Source organism: Enhydra lutris, unplaced genomic scaffold (genome assembly GCF_002288905.1).
Source record: "Enhydra lutris kenyoni isolate GAN:26980312 unplaced genomic scaffold, ASM228890v2 scaffoldscaffold6, whole genome shotgun sequence".
Classification (NCBI taxonomy): domain Eukaryota; kingdom Metazoa; phylum Chordata; class Mammalia; order Carnivora; family Mustelidae; genus Enhydra; species Enhydra lutris.
In genome coordinates this window covers 13033049-13056483 of record NW_019154090.1, presented here as the reverse complement: position 1 = coordinate 13056483, position 23435 = coordinate 13033049, and the positions used below count along the sequence as shown (strand labels likewise).

At 38.7% G+C, this 23435-nt stretch overlaps 1 protein-coding gene across 3 annotated transcripts in view; it reads left to right on the top strand.

Moving 5' to 3' along the window:
• Nucleotides 1–23435, top strand: part of LOC111141850 (nuclear receptor coactivator 3) — a 138384-nt gene that overhangs the window by 59682 nt on the left and 55267 nt on the right. For 2 of the 3 annotated variants that reach the window (XM_022494687.1, XM_022494690.1), the window contains exon 1: nucleotides 7763–8203. The gene's annotated coding sequence lies outside the window, so the exon portion shown is untranslated. Of the gene's footprint in view, nucleotides 1–7762; nucleotides 8204–23435 lie in introns of those variants that run through there. The other variant, XM_022494688.1, reaches the window with a different exon arrangement.

The window sequence follows — 23435 nt, the reverse complement described above, 5'->3', positions numbered from 1 at the left end:
TTGTTACTAGAAAATTGTTTTTTTAGAATTAAAAACACTGTGTTTCAGCATCATGTTTCTTTACTGCTTAACAACTGACATTAAATTGCTTTGGAAACTTCATACACTATGGATTTATTTTGAAGTCTTTTAGCGGTCATATATTAAGTAAGGCACTTTTGTATATTTCTTATACATTTTTGTTTATTGGCACTTTTGTATATTGTATATTTGGGGCAGAAATAACTAGTTTCTTAATTTTGCTGATTTGGGTAAGAAAATGAGTACCTTACATGAAACCATTTTCTTAGGTAGTGGTAGTGCCTACAGGAACTTTTAAATAGAAGTTTAAATTTACGTCAGTAAGACTGCTAAAACTCAACCACCTTGAGTGCTGTGAAGTGTGTAAACCTGGCGATTCACAGACCTGTACCCCATATTTATATGTTTATAAAAAAATAAAAAAATTAAAAAACTCAACCACCTTGTATTAACGGGCAGTATTGTTAACTACTGATTTACACATCTGCTTATTTAGGATTTAATTGATCATATTGGTAGAGCAGTTAATATAGCTGTTTCACTCTTACCATGTAATGCTTCAAATAAATTTAGTCCTTAAATGTAGAATAATTACAGTGTGTAAAGGTACCGATCTTCATTTTACCCTTGCTCAGTGTTAAATTTTGAATGTCAGAAATAGTTATTTAATGAATTAGCGTAGATGTTTACTGCATTCTTGGGAGATTTACATGAAATGAATGAATGAATTAGGAAGCAGTTGTGTGTATTGCCAAAGATTTCCCTCTTGAGTGTATTGTGTAAAAGATCACTCCTTGGTACTGAAGTGTTTGGAAAGGTGAAATATGGGAAAAGAAGCTTAAACTTTAGGAACTGTACCTGCATTTTGGTAGATGTAGACTATGAAAAGGACAGGTATGTTACATGTTTATATTAATGATTTGGAGAAGAGGTGGGGAGAATTTATGCAAATAAAAAATAAAAGATAAATACTTAAATGTTTTCATTATCTGAGTTATTTTTAAAATGTTCACTGGAGACACAGACATCTTTTTTTTTCTTTATAAAAATATTTTTTATTTAGATTCTAGTTCCTTAACAGTGCAATGTTGATTTCACAGCCAGTATCGTCTTCCATTATTTAAAAAATTGTTCTTAGAATTGCAGTCTCTTGGAGATAAATCTTTCTTCTTAACCTGCCTAAAGTTCACTCTGTCTTGATTTGATACTCGCATTAATGATTAGTTTGTTATTACAGGATAAAGAAACTGGTTTCAGGGAGAAAGATAATAACTTGATCATTTCTTCCCTCACATACCTGTTTAAAATACATGGTCTTAAGTAAAAATTGGCGCCTTGAACTTAAAATGTTCTTTGCCTCTCCCCATTCCCCTCAAAAAATAAAAAAATGAAAGCCTAACAAGAAAAGGAATATATGCAGTCTTGGTGGCCAATGAGTTAATGTTCATTTGCAGCCTGAGGGGGTGAGCGTGCAGTCTCTGTTTTCTGATTGGCTGCTAAAAGGTGAAATTGAAACCACTGTAAACTTTTGACCCTGTAGCAATTCTTGTGGAACGCCTTCCACTGGTGGAGCCCAGAGCTTCGCTTAGCTCCCCACCCAATCCTCCCACCCCCTTTCCTGTATTTATTTTGTGTGATCGTGCAGCACTGCATGCAGTTTTTCCAAGAGGGGGTGGCGTGTGGTGGGTGGTGGGGGTGTGGTTGGGGGGCGGGGAGAGGGAGGCCGAACAAGCACCAGCAAGCGACTTCCTTGCATGACTGTTTTAGTAACTGTGTTAGTACTAAGTACAACTCAGCCAAAGATATGGGCCTTGATAATAAACTGGTCTGACAACTGGATTTTTTAGTTTTTTCCTTAATATAAAGGTAATTTTAAAAATGCAGAATGGTTATATTTACTGCCGTTGTTCATCAGTGGATAGTACTGTTGTGTAAGCCAAGTGTATGGCATAGTTTCCTGGATATTTTGAGTTAAAAATAGCTTCCATTTTCAGCAACCTTTATATCCCATTAGTATTTCCTATATCTCATGTAATTTTTGCACAAATGGCCAACATTTACAAAAGTTTTTTTCTTCTTTGCCTTTGTCTTTTATTATAAAGAAAGGCATTTTAGTTATGATAACCATGGAAAATAATTGTAGAAATTATGTGTACATTTGAGTTACATTGTCTTTCTCTCTTTGCTGAAGTAAATAGTTATGGGTTTGTCTTGCTTTACAGTGACCACATCAGTCCTACGAAAAAGGCAAGGTAGTTCTCTGCTCTCTCTTAATATTCTCACTGGACTCTGTGTCTTTAGTTCTGGTCCTTCCTTGTATCCCTGTTGTCTGGTGCCATGTAGTGAATGGATGCTTAGAATATACTTGCTGAATGAACATAGTTGCATTTTGGCCTTTGGATACCCGCTTCTCCTTTTCTAATTAGTAATAGGTACCCTATTGTGCTCATACTTCTGTAGGCCAGTGCAACACTTGGCTTCTCCTAGGTACACAGGAAGCCTTCAGTTGATTTAAATGTCTCCTATAAAGTTCCTTCAAGAAGCTGGACTTCCAAAACATAGGTTTTCTGAAAGCAAGGCTTCTGTTTTCACTGCATCATTTAAATTTTTATTTTGATGCTTTATGGAACTAAACATTTATTGTAATTTACTAAATGACTATGTAGAATAAATTAGTATGAATCAGCTTCGTCCTTTCTAGTATATAGCATGAGATAAGTAGTAATACATTGTTAGTTTTTTTAACCCTGTCCTGACTTTACTAGACATGTATATGCTGTAATTTGAAATAATTCCTGCCCTCCCTTGTCAAAAAGATGATGGTGTTTAAAAAAAATTGTCATCGGGACGCCTGGTTGGCTCAGTTGGTTAAGCGGCTGCCTTTGGCTCAGGTCATGATCCCAGCATCCTGGGATATAGTCCCACATCGGGCTCCTTGCTCGGCAGGGAGCCTGCTTTTCCCTCTGCCTCTGCCTGCCACTCTGCCTGTGTGCTTGCTCGCTCTCTCTCCCTCTCTCTCTCTGACAAATAAATAAAATCTTAAAAAAAAGTTTGTCATGAATATATTACCAATGTACACTTGGGTACCAAATACATTTTTACTTATTATTTACTAAAGCACATGATAATGGACTAAGTAATAGTAAAAATATTTTTCTTAATAAAATTTTTTAAAGCTAAGTTTACACAGCTCTAAAAAAGTGGCACTTCTAGAAATAATTTTAAATTTCCATAAAATTTTTAATTTACATTTGGTTTTTGTCTTTCAGCTTAGCTATAGATTTGTTGCGGTTGAGTGTTGCAAATAAAATCTGTTGTTACAGTTTTGGGGGAAAAAAAACCCAACAACTATATATTTGATAAATAATCTCAACTGCAGAATAATGTTTCATTTACACCAGTATTATGTAACCCTTACCTTGAAATTGACGGGTAAACTTATTCTGTAGTGTTTTGGAGGTAGGTGGGCAAAGAGCAGACTTTTCCCAAAGAGGGTGATTCCCCATCTCTACAATTTTTAGGGAACTAGGAGGGAGTCCCAGGGAACACTACCCACAGCAGCATGGCAGGAACAATGAGTTTAATATGATTAATAGTAGAGTCCTTGCCCCCTTCCATTTTCAGCAGCAGAAGAAAAACATATTCATGATATTTGGGGGCCTCTTTTTGCCCAGTTGGTGTTTCCAAGCATCAGCATTTTATAGTTTGGATTTTCTTCTCTGTCAACTCCCCTCCCCCAGTTTGATTCTTTGTTCTGGCCTCGAGGCACATCTTCTCAGACTAGCTATTAACAGAGCTCAGTTTGATTTTTTTTTTCTTCTGCATTAGATTTCTCCTGATGTAGGCTTTGATAATGTGGATCCCACCAGTCACATTTTTCGTAAATTCTAGTGGAAAAATTAACCTCTCCCCTGTCTGCATATTTAATGTTTTGGGGACATGTCATTTAGTTTTTTTTTAGTGTGACTTTTGTTTGTGTGATGGACTGAAATCCAAATTATGAAAAGGCATAAGAATATGCTTATTTTTGTTAAAGGTAAAAAATATAGTCCCAGGAAATCTGCAAGGACTGTTGGCTTTGCAGAATCTTGGTTTTAGATAAGTTAATTGCAGATTTTTGGGTCCCATACTTTATAGTACTTTTTAATTATTTGTTTTTTAAAGTTCTGTTTATTTATTTTTTTAGTTATCTTTACGTTCAGCCTGGGGCTCAAACTCCCAACCCGGAGATCAGGAGTCACATGGTCTTCTGACTGAGCCAGCCAGATACCCTAGTGTAAAGTACTTTTTTAGCTTATCTACCCCTTGCAAGGTCCTGGTAGACAAGCCAGTCATTGGTCTCTGACTTTCTGGGGACCACTGTAGTCCAGCTCCACACTTTCTGGGAGGGGAAATTTTTGTAGATGATGTTTCTTTGGGATATAGGGAGTTACGGGTACAAGTTAGCTTGGGTTAGCACTCAGGGTAGCTCTCATCAGCAGTGTAATACTTGTATTAATAGGGGTTCTCTTGCCAGCCTTCCACACTAGGCAGTAGTGTTTGTCTCCTGCGTATGGTACTAGGTACATTCTGACTCAGATACCTTTTCCTACCCACCTCTCTTGTTCTGTAGGTACTAACCCTACCCAGCAACCTTTGTCCTTCCCCCATAAAAAGGAGCAACAACAAAAGAATCATTTTTAAAATGAAACTTGAATTAAAACTAGGCCAGGAAACCTTGGGCTTTACAGAAGTTCTGCCTGCTTTCCGCTCTTCACCTTCCTCTAATTAAATTAGATACCATAAAAGTTCAAGTAATGAAACATTGAATTTATTTATTTAAAAAAGATTTTATTTATTTATTTATTTAAACTTTATTTTCTTTTTTTTCCAGTGTTCCAGGATTCATTGTTTATGCACTACACCCAGTGCTCCATGCAATACGTGCCCTCCTTAATACCCACCACCAGGTTCATCTAACCCCTCCCCCCTTCCCCTCCAAAACCCTCAGTTTGTTTTTCAGAGTCCACAGTCTCATGGTTTGTCTTCCCCTCCAGTTTCCCCCAACTCACTTCTCCTGTCCTTCTCCCAATGTCCTCTGTGTTATTCCTTATGCTCCACAAGTAACTGAAACCATATGATAATTGACTCTCTCTGCCTGAGTTATTTCACTCAGCATAATCTCCTCCAGTCCCATCCATGTTGATACAAAAGTTGGATATTCATCCTTTCTGATGGAGGCATCATACTTCATTGCATATATGGACCATATCTTCTTTATCCATTCGTCTATTGAAAGGCATCTTGGCTCTTTTCACAGTTTGGCGACTGTGGCTGTTGCTTTCAGAAAGTGGTCGATTTTCTGTTTCTAGAATTGTTGCTCTTCTCTTCAATCTCCTGTTGGATTTGTACGTGTTCGCAATGGTTTGATAAGCTATCTAGCTGATCTCCTGCTACCTGATGTCATCTCAGCCTGCTACTTCTTCACCATCTTGACTCCTCCCTTCCAAAAAGATTTTATTTATTTATTTGACAGACAGAGATCACAAGTAGGCAGAAAGGCAGGCGGGGGTGGAGGGTGGAAAGCAGGCTCCCTGCCTAGCAGAGAGCCTGATGTGGGGCTCAATCCCAGGACCCTGACATCCTGACATGAGCCGAAGGCAGAGGCTTAACCCACTGAGCCACCCAGGCGCCCTAAATATTGAATTCATTTAAACACTAAAACTAATGATTGTATTTCTCTTATTTTTTATTTGGATATACTTGGACTTTTTTTTTTTTTTTTTTTTAGTATTTTATTTATTTATTTGACAGAGCGATCACAAGTAGGCAGAGAGGCAGGCAGAGAGAGGGGTGGAAGCAGCCTCCCTGCTGAGCAGAGAGCCTGATGCGGGGCTCCATCCTAGGACCCTGAGATCATGACCTGAGCTGAAGGCAGAGGCTTTAACCCACTGAGCCACCCAGGCGCCCCATACTTGGATATTCTTAAGTTAGATGTCAGATTGTTGTTGGTTGACTAATAATAGTTTTAATTGATTTTTTAAAAGATTTTATTTATTTGAGAGAGAGAGAGAAATACTGAGAGAGAGCACACGAAGCGGGGGGTGTGTGGGAAGAGGGAGAGACAGGTTTCCTGGTGAGCAGGTAGCTAGACATGGGGCTCTATCCCAGGACTCTGGAATCACCCTGAGTCGAAGGCAGATGCTTAATGGACTGAGCCACCCAGATGTCCCTTAATTTATTGAGCATTTATGTATCAGGGACTGATAAGTAATTTAAGCATTTTCACCTGATCTTCTCAAGGGCCTTGATAAATCTAAGGCTTAAAGAGGTTTTCAGGTTGGGTACTAGCTAGTAAATAAAAGCTGGGAGTTGAGTCTAGATCAGGTGGACTCCAGAGTGTCTGTTCTTAAACCGCTTGCTAGTAAGTAGTCATATTATTGTGGTCTGAAAGATATATTCCAAGAATCTGCTTCCTTTTGACATGTCATTTATAAGCTAGAGACTATATTGTAATTAGAAATAGATATGTTAGTAGATGTAGTATTTCTTTTTTAGATTTTAATTGCATGGCATTTATACACTACCTGGATTTTTCTCCTATCCTTTTCTGAACCATGTATGATGAGTTTCCTTACCACCCCTCAATCTTCTCACCTTTAAATTGGGTTTCAGGAATGCAGCAGACCCTTTACGTAATGCAGCTAGATTGTGGTTGGTTGTTACTAAATACCCCATGTGGATCGGCCATGGCTGTGATAGGAACTTGTAAACACATCATTTTTTCTTGTACCCCTTTCCAACAGACCTGCCAGTTCCAGCATGAACTTTAGGGTATAGTTATGGCTGTTTTCTTGATATATAAACACCACTAGAATTAGTGGTAGATTAAATTGTTGCTTTATTGTTATATTTGGAAGTTCATAAGATGAAGGTGAATGTTTTATTGGCTCAGCATCCTTGCTGCACCAGAGCCTACTCCACATTTCCTCAAGTGCAGGAATGCTGTTTATATGTTCATGTATATTATTGCAGATTATTTTCGAAGAACTGCCCCTCCTTTTCCTCTCCCACTTAAAAATATTTCCTTTCTCTTTTTATTATTTAAAGATTTTATTTATTTATTTGACACCCAGAGAGAGCATAAGCAGGGGGAACAGCAGGCAGATGGAGAGGGAGAAGCAGGTTCCCTGATGAGCAAGGAGCCCGATGTGGATGGAGCTCGATCCCAGGACCTTAGGATCATGACCTGAGCTGAAGGCAGACAGTTAACCAACTGAGCCACCCAGGCGCCCTTAGAAATATTTCTTGTTGGTGATCCAAGTGCAGTCTTTCCTAGAAGGGAAGAAAACATCCATAGCTTTTTCCCTCCTTTTTTCTTCCTTGCTTATTTGCTTTATCCATTCATCCACCCACCTGGTAGATATTTATCTTTTTGGACTCAGCTATTTAAGCATTAGCTTCTGCCAGGATCGATCGATCGATCTCTCTCTATTTGTGTGTGTGTGTGTGTGTGTGTGTGTGTGTGTGTGTGTGTGTGTTTTAAGATTTTATTTACTTGGGAGAGAGCGAGTGGGGCGGTGGAAGGGGCAGAGGGAGAGGGGGAAGCAGGCTCCCCACTGAGCAGGGAGCCTGATGCGGGGCTTGATCCCAGGACCCTGAGATCATGACCTGAGCCGAAGGCAGATGCTTAACCGACGGAGCCACCCAGGTGCCCCTCAATATTGTTTTTAGTTGTTATTTGTTGAGCATTCCTTTTGGACAGGTGGGAACACCCCAAATTCACGTTACTTATCTGTTTGATTACTTTTCAGGACTCTTGGAGTTGGTTTCCTCAACTGCCGTTTTGTATTATCCATGTTTATCAACGGTGACAGGGTGTATTATATATGCTATACCTGACTTAAAAGCAGAAACAGTATTATATGGCAAAATAAGTTATCACCTCATATTCCTAGGAAGAGGCCTTGTACTTGATATAGCATGTTTTGTTTTTGCTTATTTCATATGTCCAGAGAAGGGAACGGTGGGGAAGGTTAATTTGTGTGTGACTCATACTACTGCTTACATTAAGAAAGGGCAATAAAATTCAACACCCTCCTCCCCTTTTTTTGTTTTCAGGATCAATATCCTTGCTGAACAGTGGAATCACAGACCAATAAAAATAAGCTCCTACTTGAACATCATTTGACTGGTTAGCCAGGTAATTCACTTTTACTTTGACTTGATCCTTTGTGATTTTCTGTGTCCCCCCTCTGAAGATCCTGACATTCCTTTTATGATTTAACCTTAAACTTGTGTCGTATTTCATGTTTTTCTCTTTTGTTTTTTAGTTTTATTTATTTATTTGAGAGAGAGAGAGTGGGCGGGGCAGAGGAAGAGAATCTTTAAGCAGACTCCCCACTAAGGGCAGAGCTTGATCCTGGGACCCTGAGATCATGACCTGAGTGGAAACCAAGAGTCAGATGGTTAACTGACTGAGCCACCCAGGCATCCTCATGTTTTTCTTTTTAATGATAACATTAGTTGAATGACTGAATGGTCTTGAAGTAAGTGAATATATATCTATATTCATATATATGTGTATATATATACAAACATAACTTTTTTGGGGAAGAAGGGAACTATATGTTACAGTTTAATGTGAGTTACTACCCTCCTACCCACTTCTCCCTTACGTGTGACTACTTTAATGGTGGTTTTTTTTTTTTTTTTAATATTTTATTTATTTATTTAAGAGAGCACAAGCAGGGGGAGCAGCAGGCAGAGGGAGAGGGAGAAGCAGGCTCCCTGCCGAGCAGGGAGCCCAATATAGAGCTTGATCCCAGGACTCTGGGATCATGACCTGAGCCGAAGGCAGACACTTAACTGAATGAGCCACCCAGGCACCCACTTAATGGTGTTTATTCAAAATCTGAATCAATCCCATTTATTTTTTCTATTTCACCTGGTGAAGACTGGTTTCCCCAGATTGCTTGTGCTGGCATATAATATCTCATATAGTAACTCCTGTCCTAACTTCTGCTGCACCAGGAGAGGAGAAATGAGAATAGAAAAAATTGTCTGATACTCAGGAAAGCAGTTACCCTTTGCTTAGCTAAATTTCTTTTTGTTAATAATACTGTCATTCTTCTGGTTAGCTTGGCTTGAAATCAAGTCATCTTTGAACTGCCCCCCTCCCGCCCCTTTGATAAATTAGTTATTTAGTAAACAGGCCTTATCTGTTTTCCTGTCTACTGTATTTGTACCACTTTGTGCTAATACCTTAGTTTCCTAGGCCAAGATCCCATAGTTTCTTGCTTATATTTGTTCAAATGTCCCTTTATTCCCTCTTATCTACTGTTTCTAGCACTTGAAATTTTGCTTAGAAAATTTCCTTAAGTACGTCCCTTTTAATTAAGCCTCTGTTCTGCTCTAAGCTTTGTGTTTCCATTCCCTGGCTTACAGAAAAAAATAAAAACTCCCTTCTCTGACATTTGAAGCACTCCTTTATCAGGGAATCTATCTAAACCTCCAGTTTCAGCTCTTGCTGTTTCCCTATAAAATCCTTCAATTAATTGTGGTATATACATACCCATTATATTCTGAACATAGTAGAGAACTATCTCCATGCTATTTATTTAAAAAAAAGAAACACTTCTTTATTTGGAAGTCATGTCTGTTTATAGAAGTTATAAAAATAGAGTACAAAAAACATCTAGATATCCTTTAGCCAGATTCACCCACTTGTTTATCATTTGCATATCTGTGCGCTCTCACTCTTCCCCTCTCTCTAGATGCATGCATAGTTCTTTTCTGAACTGAGGGCAAGTTACATATATTGAGCTTCTTTCTGCTAATACTTCTGTATTCTCTAAGAATAGGGTCATTCTCTTATAAAGCTGTTGTACAGTTATCAGCTTCATAAATGGACTCTGACACAAATGTATGGTCTATCTTCCAGTTTGGTCAGTTGAACTAATAAAGTCTGTTAACAGCATTTCCTTTGCTTCCTGTACAGAATCCAGTCTAGGGTCGGGTACTTCATTTACTTCTCTTTAGCCTCCTTTTTCCTGGAATATTTCCATAGCCTTTGTCTTTTATGGCATTGACATTTTTGAAGGGCACAGCCTGTCCCCCCTTTAAATAGAATGTTCTTCATTTTTTGTTTCTCTGAAGTTTCCTTGTGATTAGTTTGAGGTTATGCATTCTTGGCTGGAATGTTGTGTAGGTGATGTGATATCCCGAGAAAAATGTCCAACTTCTGGAGACACATGATTTCTTTTGTCCCTTTTTGTGATGTTAATATTGATTATTTGGCCAGGATGTTGCCAGATTTCTCCACTGTATAGCTTATTTTCCTTCCATGCAATAAGCATTTGTAGGGAGACAATGTAGATACCATGGTTCTCATCACAATTTGCTCTAGACTTAACATTCATTGCTGATTCTTACCTGATTTTATTTTTCACTGGGTTGGCTCCAAAATGGTTATTTTTTGATCCCAGCATTCCCTTTATACTACAAGTCAGCCCTTGACATTATTCTGTAATCCAGAGCCCTGTCTATCAGTTTGGACTCATGAATTGCTAGGTTTTCAATTGATAAATTCATTACTCTACCTAATTATTTTGATACTCCAGTCATCCTATGTTTAGAAAGTGGAACTCTTTTTAAAAAAAAAAATATTTAAGCAATAGAAAGTGGAGTTCTTTCTTTCTTTCTTTCTTTTTTTTTTTTTAAGATTTTATTTATTTATTTGACACACAGAGAGAGATCACAAGTAGGCAGAGAGGGGGAAGGAGGCTCCATGCTGAGCAGAGAGCCCAATGCGGGGCTGGATCCCAGGACCCTGAGATCATGACCTGAGCTGAAGGCAGAGGTGTAACCCACTGAGCCACCCAGGTGCCCCAGAAAGTGTAATTCTTCTTCTTCTTTTTTTTTTTTTTAATTTTTAAAATTATTTATTTTTTAAATATATATTTTTAAGATTTTATTTATTTATTTGACAGGGAGAGATCACAAGCAGGCAGAGAGGCAGGCAGAGAGAGAGAGGGAGGAAGCAGGCTCCCCACTGAGCAGAGAGCCCGATTCAGGGCTCTGTCCCAGGACCCTGAGATCATGACCTGAGCCGAAGGCAGAGGCTTTAACCCACTGAGCCATCCAGGCGCCCCGAAAGTGGAATTCTTAATCAGTCTTCCTATCCTTTTGAGGAAGAATAGTATTAGAGACTAGAATCCTGTGGGGGTGGGAGGTGTCCTCATTGCCCATGGGTTGACCCTTTCAGTGGACAGAGCTAGTAAAATATGTGTGCTTAACACAAATATGTGCATACACCAACATACTTGTACCTGAACACTTTTATAGCAACATGCATATACATAGTTTAGAAATCATGAGTTTATATCTGTATTCCAGCTTCACTCCCTGTCTACAGGGTTCTTTCTCTGCACTTACTGTTTCATATTTTTATGTCCCTTTTTATGCTGTGAGAAACCGTGGCTCCCATCATTATCAGTGCATTTACTCATTTGCTCTATCTTATAATACATCTCAAAAAATTTCAGAGTCACTTTGCCCATTTTACCATAATAAACTTAATTAAAGTGGAGAATTTATATGTAGTTCTTCACTGTTTTACAACCATCCTGCCCAAGTCTGAGAATGAATAAATAAATATTGTATTCTTAAATTATTTGAATCAGCCTTCTGTTGTTCCTTTCTTGCTTTCCCTTTCCTCTTCACTCCCCACTCCAACTTTCTGCATAAGGTAGTTATAGTATTCATTTGAAATTAAATTAGGTTCTTTTTTTTTCAGGTTTTTAAAAAAGATTGATTTATTTCAGAGGGCATGTGCGCAGGCTTGCGTGTGAGCAAGGGAAGGGGCTTCCAGAAGGGGGACGAGGATGGTGGGTGGGGCAGGGGGAAGAGCAGAGGGAGAGGAAGAGAATCACAAGCAGACTCCCCACTGAGTGTGGAGTGCGGAGCTCGATGTGTGGTTTGGTCTTCAACCCTGAGATCATGACCTGAGCCAAAACCAAGAGTCGGATGCTTAACTGACTAAGCCACCAGTGTGTATCTCCCCCCAACTTTTTAAAAAGTGGGCTCCATGATGGAGTTGGGAGCCCCAACCTGGGGCTTGACCTCAAGACCCTGAGATCATGACCTGAGCTGAAATCAAGAGTCATTAGTTTAACTGACTGAGCTACCCAGGTGCCCCCAGTTTTTTTTTTTTTTTTAATGCTCCTTTTCATTCTGATTGTCTTTATTTTTGAAGTTGTAGAAAACAAGTTCAAATTATACAAAAGATGCACTCCCTTCTGTATCCTTTCCATCCCATTTCCCCCCTTTCTCATAGTAACCAGCCTTGCTGTTCCCCAGCCCCTTTCTCATTTATTTTTTACATAGTTTATGTGAATATACCATAGTTTACTGAAGGCGATATCCTATGTATAGATATTATTTAGGTTGTTTCCAGTATTTTGCAGTTAAAATAATGCTGCAGTGAATAACCTTATGAATATATATTTTTATATTTGGGGAGTGTTTCTTTAGGCTAAGTTCCTGGAAGTGAGGCTACTGTATTGAAGGGTAAGTGTATGTGTAGTTTTTGTTAGATATTGTCAAATCACATTCCATAAGGATTATACCATTTTGGATTCCCACAAGCAATGTATGAGAATGACTGTGTGTTTAACCACAGTCATTCTGCAAAAGTTTTTTAGCTCAGCATAATATGTATATTTTTTACATGTATGTACATTATTGCATGTATCGGTAATTGCTTTTTATTGCTGAGTATTATTCCACTGTGTGACTAGTTCTCATTTTTGGCTACTATGAAGAATAAAGCCACTCTGAACATTCAGGTAGAAGTCACTGTGTAGATTTTCCCCTCTTGAGTAAATACCCAGGAGTGCAGTTGCAGGGTCTTATATTAAGTGTATGCTTATCTTTTTTATTTTTTAAAAATTTCATTTATTTATTTGACAGAGAGAGATCACAAGTAGGGAGAGAGGCAGGCAGAGAGAGAGAGAGAGAGAAGCAGGTTCCCTGCTGAGCAGAGAGCCTGATGTGGGGCTTGATCCCAGGACCCTGATATTATGACCTGGGCTGAAGGCAGGGGCTTAACCCACTGAGCCACCCAGATGCCCTGCTTATCTTTTTATTAAAAAATTTTTTTTTGTTTCAATATTTAAATGCTAGTTAGTTAGAAAACTTAGTATTTACTTGTTTCAATTTTTAATTTAAATTCTGGTTAGTATATGCTTATCTTTTTTTTTTTTTTTGAAATTTAAAAAAAATTTAATTTTATTTTTTCAGTGTTCCAAGAGTCATTGTTTATGCACCACCCCAGTGCTCCATGTAGTACCTGCCCTCCTTAGTGCCCACTACCAGGCTCACCTATCCCACCACTGCCCTCCCCTCCAAAACCCTCAGTTTGTTTCTCAGAGTCCACAGTCTCTCATGCTTCATCTCCCCCTCTGGAATTTCCCCAGTTCACTTTTCCTTTCCTTCTCCTAAAGTCCTCCATGTTATTCTTTATGCTCCACAAGTAAGTGAAACCATATGATAATTGACTCTCTCTGCCTGACTTACTTCACTCAGCTTAATCTCCAGTCTCGTCCATGTTGATACAGAAGTTGGCAATTCATCCTTTTTGATGGAGGCATAATATTCCGTTGTATCTATGGACCACATCTTCTTTAGCCATTCGTCTGCTGAAGGGCATCTTGGCTCTTTCCACAGTTTGGCAATTGTGGCCATTGCTGCTATGAACATTGGGGTATGGCCATTCTTTTCCCTGCATCTGTATATTTGGGGGTAAATACCCAGTAGTGCAATTGTAGGGTCATAGGGTAGCTCTATTTTTAATTTTTTTTTAAAAGATTTTATTTATTTATTTGACAGAGAGAGAGAGATCATAAATAGGCAGAGCAGTAGGCAGAGAGCGGGGAAGCAGGCTCCCCGCTGAGCAGAGAGCTTGCTGTGGGGCTTGATCCTAGGACCTCGAGACCATGACCCGAGCCGAAGGCAGACACTTAGCCACTGAGCCACCCAGGTACCCCAAAGATTTTTTTTTTTATTTGACAGAGAGAGACAGCCAGAGAGGGAACACAAGCAGGGGGAGTGGGAGAGCGAGAAGCAGGCTTCCCGCCAAGCAGGGAGCCCAATGTGAGGCTCTATCCCGGGACCCTGAGATCATGACCCGAGCAGAAGGCAGAGGCTTTAACCCACTGAGCCACCCAGGCGCCCCTGAGGATCAGTTTTTAAAATGTGGATATTCTGTTCCAGAACTATCTGTTGACAAGACTCTCCTTTTTCCATTGCATTGTCTTGCTAACTTAATCAACTGTGTACATCAGAATCTCTTTCTGGTCTTTTTTCTGTTCCGTTGATTTATATATCAGTCTTGTGCCCACCGTCATTGTCCTGATTACTAAAGCTTTTATAGTAAGGTTTGAGAGTAAGTAATGTGAACTTTCCAGCTTTTTTCCTTGTCATGATTGCTTTGGCTTATCTGAGTTATTTTGCAGTTTGATAAAACTTATAAAAATATATATATAATATAATATATATAATATATTATATATATATTATATTATATATATAATATATAAAATAAGATAAAAGTCTTATTTTGCAGTTTGATAAAAATTTCAGAATCAGTTTGTAAGTCCCTGCAGTTCTTCAGTCGCTCTGAGAAACTGTCCTGCAGAATCTAGCTCACTGGGACATCCTGAACTATGGTCATTATCTTGTCAGTTCAAGTTTGCTGGGCTCTTTTTGGGTTCCTTATTCCTGTGCTGTGCTGTGGAAATTGCTTTTTGGCCAAAAGCTTGATTAGTAGTAGGATTGATGTTGTTGTCTCTTTGCTTCCTAAATGTTTTCCTAGTCTTGGGGACCACAATTTGTCACTTTCCTGTTCTTTGATACCTGAATATATTTTGTTGTTATAATTTGTCCTGTTCACTGTAGGATAAAGTTTGTTACTTTCTTGGATTAAAGAGAAGTCCCACAATTGATTCTTGAATTCATTTAAAAAAAAAAGAAAAAAAGGCTCTCCTCATGTTTTGGTGGATTGACAGTTTTTAAAAATCTTTTATTTTTTAGCATAGGTGCCAAAATACATGTTTGTTAACCAGAAAATCTTCTTTGAGCATTAAAAAAAAAGATTTTTTTATTTTAGAGAGAGTACATGAGCGTGTGAATGGGGGAAGGGTCCGAGGGAGAGAATCATCAAGCAGATTTTCTGGTGAGCGTGGAACCTGATGTGGGGCTCCATCTCATGACCCATGAGATCACCACTGAGCCAAACCAAGAGTTGGATGCTCAACTGACTCAGCCACCCAAGTGCCCTGAGCACTTTTTTTTTTTTTTTTTTTTTAAAGTAAGGTCTAGGCCCACCATAGGGCTTGAACCCATGACCCTGATGAGATCCAAGAGTTGCATACTCTACTGACCGAGCCATCCAGGTGCCCTTGAGCATATTTTATTGAACAACTTTTGAGGCTAGAGGATTAATTTCTGTCCAGAAGTTTTCCTAAGGAATATAGGATTGATCTTTTAAACTCTCTTAATTGTTTTGTATTTTGAGACCAGGAAACCAATCCAGACTCTCTGTACCAGATTTCATATTGGAGTACCTATAAACTTGGGTGAAGTCATTTCTTTTCCAGGTTCTCTAAATGTACTAAGTCTGTGGCCTGTTTTTGCCTAACCTTCCTTCTACCTTTGAGTCCTTGGTTCCTATAAACCAAGAATAAGTACCAGGCTCATAGGCATTAACTTACATAAATTGCAGTCTTAGTTTGTTAATGGTTGGCTTTTCATGCCCGATTAATTGAAAATGATTCTCAATTATGGCCTTCAAGATACGGCCTCAGTTGTCCAATTACCCTGGTAAAATGATTGACAGATTTTTACTAAACCTATGCTGTTAACATTATTGACGTGAGAAATAGAGAGACAAAGTTTTTATTTACTTATTTATTTTTAAAGATTTTATTTATTTATCTGACAGAGACATAGGGAGAGAGGGAACACAAGCAGGGGAGTGGGAGAGGGAGAAGCAGGCTTCCTGCTGAGCAGGGAGCTCAGTGTGGGGCCCAATTCCAGTACCCCGGGCTCATGACCTGAACCGAAGGCAGACACTTAATGACTGAGTCACCCAGGTGCCCCAGTTTTATTTTTTTATACACACACTTCTGAAACTTAAAGTATTTTTAGTAAGAGTAATTTGTTAAATTGAGGGCTAGAGATGAAAAAGAAAAAGGGGCTTCCTCATTTACCCATCAGAAAAGAAATAATAATATTCTAAAAGAATAGTTAAATTTCCCCCTTCTCTGGTTCATTCAGTCCTATGTAATTCTGTTTTGTTTAATCTTTTTCTGTAATCTGCTCTAAAGAAGTTACCTCCTTCAGGTATATAAAGAGACCAACACAGTTTGAATTAGTCTTCTAGTATAGTTGTAAAATTGTATGTTACTGGAGCTTAGTATAAGTCTATCAACCAGAGTCTATTTCCTAAAATACAAGGATTTAAAGGTACTTTGTGCAGTCCTTTTTTTTTTTTTTTTTAAATATTTTATTTATTTATTTGACAGAGAGAGAGCACAAGTGGGGGAAGAGGCAGAGGGAGAAGCAGGCTCTCCATTGAGCAAGGAACCCAGTGTGGCCTCCATCCCAGGACCCTGGGATCATGACCTGAGCCAAAGGCAGGCACTTAACCGACTCAGCCACCAGGCGCCCCTCTGTAGTCTTTTCCGTGAGAATCTTGGACTTCAAAGCAAGTATCAGAAAGAAACAGAGCCACCCATTTGGCAAAAGACATTTCTGATGCTTTTCATTCCTCTTTAGATAGGAATTTTCATCAGCTGGCCTGAAGGGATAGATAACCTTTTATTTCCTGAAGTATTTGTGGCTAATTGTATCAACTGTTTTCTCTGAATGTCTTTATTTCATATAATTTTTGAAAGACTGGATTGCTGGTTATAAAATTATAGGTTAACAATTTTTATTTCAGCACTGTTTCTAATCTATCCAAAATGTGTTTATTGGGATGGTTTCCCACTCATCTTGATTCAGGTGCTTTTAAGTGCTGCTTCCGTCTGAAGGTACATCCTTTTGGAACCTTGCTTTCCCTCCTGTAGACTGGCTGGCAAAGGACCGTGGAGTAGCCAGCACACAAAGCTGCTGTTCGTGCGTGGCTGAGGGTGTCGGTGATCATACAGCATTCTGGGCACTTACTTCACTTCCAGGAAGTAGGCATTTGGGCTCTGCACCAGGTGCTGCTGCTTCTGCTCTTTCCTCAGGGATGGAGGAAGTCCTCATGTTCTGGGGAGGAGATAGTCACCACTGGAAAGTAGTTTAGCACTCTGAAGATGTTGTTCCATTTTCTTGTTGTTTCTGAAAAAATCGCTTTTATCCTTGTTCTTTTGTATGTATGATCCTTTTTCCTGTGGATACTTTCATGATTTTCTTTTTTGGTTTTTAAACAGTTTGTGCTGTATTCAGGTCTAATTTTCTTTGTATTTGTTTTCCTTGGGATTCTTTGCGCTCCTTCAATGTATAGTTTGGTGTTTTCACCAAGTTTGGGGAAGTTTTGGCCTTTATTACTGCAAATATTTTATTCTTTTCCTCCTTCATTCTGATTTCTGTGACTCCAGTTACGTGTTTGTTGATCATTTGATACTTCTTACATATACTTAAGGCTCTGTCCATTTTTCTGCAATTTTTTTCTTTCCCTTAGGTTCAGTTACAGTTTTCTGTCCTCTCTGATCTGAGTAATATTAAAAAATAAAATGCTTTTATGTCTCATCTTGTTCTTAAAACGCATGGTGGAAAGGGCCTCAAGAAAAGCTAATGGATTTATCAGAGTTGTATAACTAATTTGTGGTGTCATTGAATTAGAATATAAATCTTGACTCTTTGCAAATTTCAGACCATTTTCTTTCTGTAATTTGTGAACTTTTATCCTGTAATAAGTTGCTATCTTGTTAAATGTTCATGTTGCTATGTATAGGAGTAGGGGTAGTGGTAGGGGATCTTAATTAATTTTTTGCAATTTTACAATGTTTAAGTTCTTATTTGATTTAAAAAATGATTTTTGGTGAAAGAATTTAGGTATCACTGAAGTCAGTAATACCTTAAGAACTAATCTTTTAGTTGACATTCTCCAGTAGTTAAAGTATGTCTATGGTTATTCAACAGAAATTCATCTTTAACCATGGAAGTTTTCTTAAACCAGTATTTGTGTTATCTTAATTTAAATGAGAGCATTATGTAGTTGGATAAAGGAATGAAAATATATTGCTAAGGTCAGGATAATTAAGTGCCTTTATATCACATTTTATTAACATTTTAGTTTTTCTTTTTCTTTCTTTTTTTTTTTTTTAAGATTTTTATTTATTTATTTGACAGAGAGCGATCACAAGCAGGCAGAGAGGCAGGCAGAGAGAGAGGAAGGGAAGCAGGCTCCCTGCTGAGCAGAGAGCCCGATGCAGGGCTCGATCCCGGGACCCCGGGATCATGACCTGAGCCGAAGGCAGAGGCTTAACCCACTGAGCCACCCAGGTGCCCCGAGTTTTTCTTTTTCTTTAAAGATTTTATTTATTTATTTGACAGAGGGAGAGAGAGACAGGGTGAGAGGGAGCAGGGAGAGTGTAAGAGGGAGAAGCAGGCTTCCCACTGAGCAGGGAACCCGATGCAGGGCTCGATCCTAGGACCCTGGGATCATGACTGAGCCACCCAGGTGCCCCAACATTTTAGTTCCTAAAATGTTCTGTCATAGGGATACCTGGGTGGCTCAGTGGGTTAAGCCTGTGCCTTCGGCTCAGGTCATGATCTCAGGGTCCTGGGATGGAGCCCAGCATCGGGCTCTCTGCTCAACAGGGAGCCTGCTTCCCGCACCCCCCTCCCCACCCCCGCCTCTCTGCCTACTTGTGATATCTGTCTGTCAAAGAAATAAATAAAATCTTAAAAAAAAAAAGTTCTAGGGGCGCCTGGGTGGCTCAGCAGGTTAAAGCCTCTGCCTTCGGCTCAGGTCATGATCCCAGGGTCCTGGGATCGAGCCCCACATCAGGCTCTCTGCTCAGCAGGGAGCCTGCTTCCCTTCCTCTCTCTGCCTGCCTCTCTGCCTGCCTGGGATCTCTGTCTGTCAAATAAATAAATAAAATCTTTAAAAAAAAAAAAAAGTTCTATCATAGCCTTCTAGAGAATTTGATATTCAAAAGGTATATGAATGGCATTCAAAATTGTAAGGACTGTATCTCTGTCCTTCAGTTTAGTTTGAAATTGAGCTACTAAAGTTTAAAGATAACTTTTAATTAAAAGTTCTGCTTTTATTATGCTTTATAATTAAAATGAATCAAACTCACGGACATCTTGTAAAGCAGCTATTATTGAAAAACCAAACAATTTAAGGAAATTACTTCTAGGTTTATATTTTATATATATATAGAAAAATTGACATTTGTTAATTTTATCAGTTGCCTGCCTAGATATATCATCCCTTAATTTTAAATCTAGAAAATACAGTCTGTCAGTGGTGGTGGTGGTGGTGGTGGTGGTGGTAGTAGTGGTGGTGGTGGTGTTCTTAGCATGAGAACTAAGTGGTGGTAGTCTCAGTTTGACATCAGTTTTCTCATTACGATCAATTTGTTTGTTTTTACAGAACATCACAGGTTCTTTCCAGCTTAAGTTTCTATGATTGATGGATCTAGTTCCTCATTACAGAGCCTTTTAGTTAATCCTGCTAACTGCTTCTCCCCCTCTAACTGTAAATGCATGCTGATTGCTTGGATTAGGAGATGAAAGTATTGGTAAAGTGAAGGTGCTTAAACTATTTTTTTAAAGGTGGTGGATAGGGATGGGTCAAGAATCTGCAGTCATTGGTGATGACCTGGTAAGGGCCATTACTTATTTATTTATTTTTAAAGATTTATTTATATTAGAGAAAGAGAGTGTGCCAGCTTGTGTGTGTGCACACAGGCAGGGGGGCAGAGGGAGGAGAGAGAATCTGAAGCAGATGCTGTGCTGAGCGTGAGCCCAAGGCGGGGCTCTGTCTCATGACCCCAAGATCACGACCTGAGCTGAAACTAAGAGTCAGTCCCTCAACTGACTGTGCTACCCAGGCATCCCTAAGGGCCATCATTCTTAACTGTTTTCTTTTTGTTAAAAGACTCGTTGGAATTTCTAGTTAATGTGATCAGAAAACAGTAATTTCTTACTGGAAACTTAAGCTGAGCCATTGAAAGACAATTGTTAAAACAGCTGTAGACAGTGCAGTAACACTCAGATTTCATGAAAAAAGGAGTAAACTATTTTTTGGTTGAAATGGTTAGGAGCTTGGACTCTGATGTTGGAAAGACTTGGATTTAATTTGTTCCATCACTTACTAGATGTGTGACTTTGGGTGAGTTCTTTTACCTCCCATATCTCTTTCCTCATGTAAAAGAGGGATAGATTTGAACTTTACTTTTATCTGTTCTGCATATCAGAGGGTTGAAATAGGGGTTAAAATGAGAGTAATAAATGGAACGCCCTCAACACAGTATCTGGCTCAAATATTAAATATATATTCACTTAACATTTTTTAACTTAACAGTGTTTTTTAATTTAACATAAAGTTATGCAATATTTTATATAAATAGGAGTATATGTTACATGTGTTTTGAAGTGTACTTCAGAAAACATCTTTGAACCTATTGCTTAAGAACTGGAAAGTTGTTAGGAATACCAGCTCCCTGTATGTCTCCATGTTGCTTGTTCTTCTGCTTCTGTCCCAGGTAACAGATACCATAATTCACTTGCTTTTTATTTTATTTTATTTATTTTTTTAAAGATTTTATTTATTTATTTATTTGACAGAGAGAGAGAGAGAGATCACAGTAGACAGAGGCAGGCAGAGAGAGAGAGGGAAGCAGGCTCCCCGCTGAGCAGAGAGCCTGATGTGGGACTCGATCCCAGGACCCTGAGATCATGACCTGAGCCGAAGGCAGTGGCCCAACCCACTGAGCCACCCAGGCGCCCTCACTTGCTTTTTAAAACTTAAAAAACAAACAACATGTGTGTGTTCATGAACCATGTTTAGTTTTTATTTTTAGCTTTACAAAAAATGAGTGTAATATACTTTATTTTATTTTACTTTTTGAAGATTTATTTATTTGGAGAGTGAGAGTGCATGCTTGGGGGGAGGGATAGAGGGAGAGGGAGAGAATCTCTAGTCGACTTCCCCTGAACTTAAGTCTGACTTGGGACTCCATCCTATGACTCTGAGACCCCCCCCCCCCCCCGCTGAAATCAAGACTCAGTTGCTCAACTGACCGAGCTACCCAGGTGCCTCTAATGTACTTGCTTTAAAAAAAAAAAAATGTGATTGCTTGTAATATTCAACCATGTTGTGTATAATTTATTTTTGCTACTACTATATTTTTTTGTATGGCTTTATTTTTTAAATTTGGGATTGATGGTCATTACAGTGTCCTCTGGTTTTTGATGTATGAATGAAATTTCAACGAACATTTTTGTGTGTTTTGTTGCAAGATTACTTCTGTTGCCCTAAAGTTTTTAAATATAAACTTGATTTTAACTGCCAATGCACTAAATTTACATTTTCTGTAGAACTTCTTTAGAAAAACTAAACTTTCTTATCCCTCTTTTATTAGCTAATTTATTTTACCTTATACTAGTCATTTATTATTTATCACAGGATTAGCAATCGCACTGCCATTTTGCTACATAACTTTAAGTACTTGATTTTAAAAGAAAATTTAAGTATAGTTTACATTCAATAAAATTCACCAGGCTTAAATTTATAATTTGCTGAGTTTTGACAGATGTAACCATTATCTCAATCATGACCTAAGACACTCTTACCATCCCCTGAAGTTCTTTTGTCCTTCTGTGCCATCAGTCCACTCCACTGACAGCTGGCGGCCCCTGGTCTGCTTTAAGTTATTAGTTTTGCCTTTTCTGAATTTCATATAAATGTATTCCCCTTATGCATATAATGTATTGTTTGTAATTGTTCCACTGTCCTTGGATATTTTGTTTTTTTTTCCTTTTTTCTCTTTGCCTTTCAGTTTTAGAAACTTGTATTGATCTTTAAGCTCACTGGTTTTTTTTCTTCCTCAGCTGTGTCCCGTCAACTGATGAGCCCATCAAAGGCATTCATTTCTGTTAATGTTTTTGATTTCTAATATTCCCATTTGCTTCTTTCTCATAGTTTCCGTCTCTCTGCTTATGTTACCCATCTGTTCTTGCTTGTTTTCCACTTTTTCCATTAGAGTACTTAGTATATTAATCATAATTAAAATCCCACAGTTGGTTTCCAATGCTTTTTTTTAAAAATATTTTTAAAGAACCTGGCTTCTTTCCGGTTTACTAGCAAATTTTAGAGGCTTCTTAGGATATGTCATCAAAATCTGCCTTCACCTGGGGCGCCTGGGTGGCTCATTCGTTAAGTGCCTGCCTTATGGCTCAGGCCATGATCCCAGCATCCTGGGATAGAGACCCGCATTGGGCTCCCTGCTCATCGGGGAGCCTGCTTCTCCCTCTTGCTTGTGTTCCTTCTCTGGCTATCTCTCTCTGTCAAATAAATAAAATCTTAAAAAAAAAAGATTTTATTTATCTATTTGACAGAGAGTCAGGGAGAGGGGTAACAGAAGCAGAGGGAGTGGGAGAGGGAGAAATTAGGCTTCCCGCTGAGCAGGGAGCCAGATGCGGGGCTCGATCCCATGACTGTGGGATCATGACTTGAACTGAAGGCAGATGCTTAACGACTGAGCCACCCAGATGCCACCATGTCAAAGACTTTAAAAATTAATTGAAAGTCATATCCAGACCTATCTGTACTCTCCTGTTTGTCCGTTAAGTGTTTGAGATCTTACGGGCATCTTGCGGTAGTACATCCAGAAAATTTGCTCTTAAGCATGTAACATCCATTTAAAAAATTACCCAGAAAGCCATAATTTTGGTGGATCTACTGTTTTAGGGTAATGAAGTGCTGTGGTTATAAGTGGGAAAACCAAAGTTATTTTACTTTAGATAATCTGACCACACGTAGTCCCTCACTCCCTTCTTATTTTTTTTCTTTAGGTTTTTTTACTTTTAAGAGTTTCCTTCTGTGGAGGGAATATTATTTTTAAACTGTGGAGATTATATGATGATATGTAGGAGAATATTAATGCATTTATAATGTAAAAACTTACGCATTTTAGCGGTGTCTGGGTGGCTCAGTTGGTTAAATATCTGCCTTTGCTCAGGTCATGATCTCAGGGTCCTGGGATCGAGCCCAGTGTCAGCCTCCCCACTCAGCAGAGTGTGCTTCTCCCTCTCCCTCTGCCCTTCCATCCCTGCTGGTTCCCTTTCTCTCAAACAGACACACAAACAAATAAATAAATATCTTTAAAAAATAAAAGCTTAAACATTTAAATTTACTGTTTATCAAACAG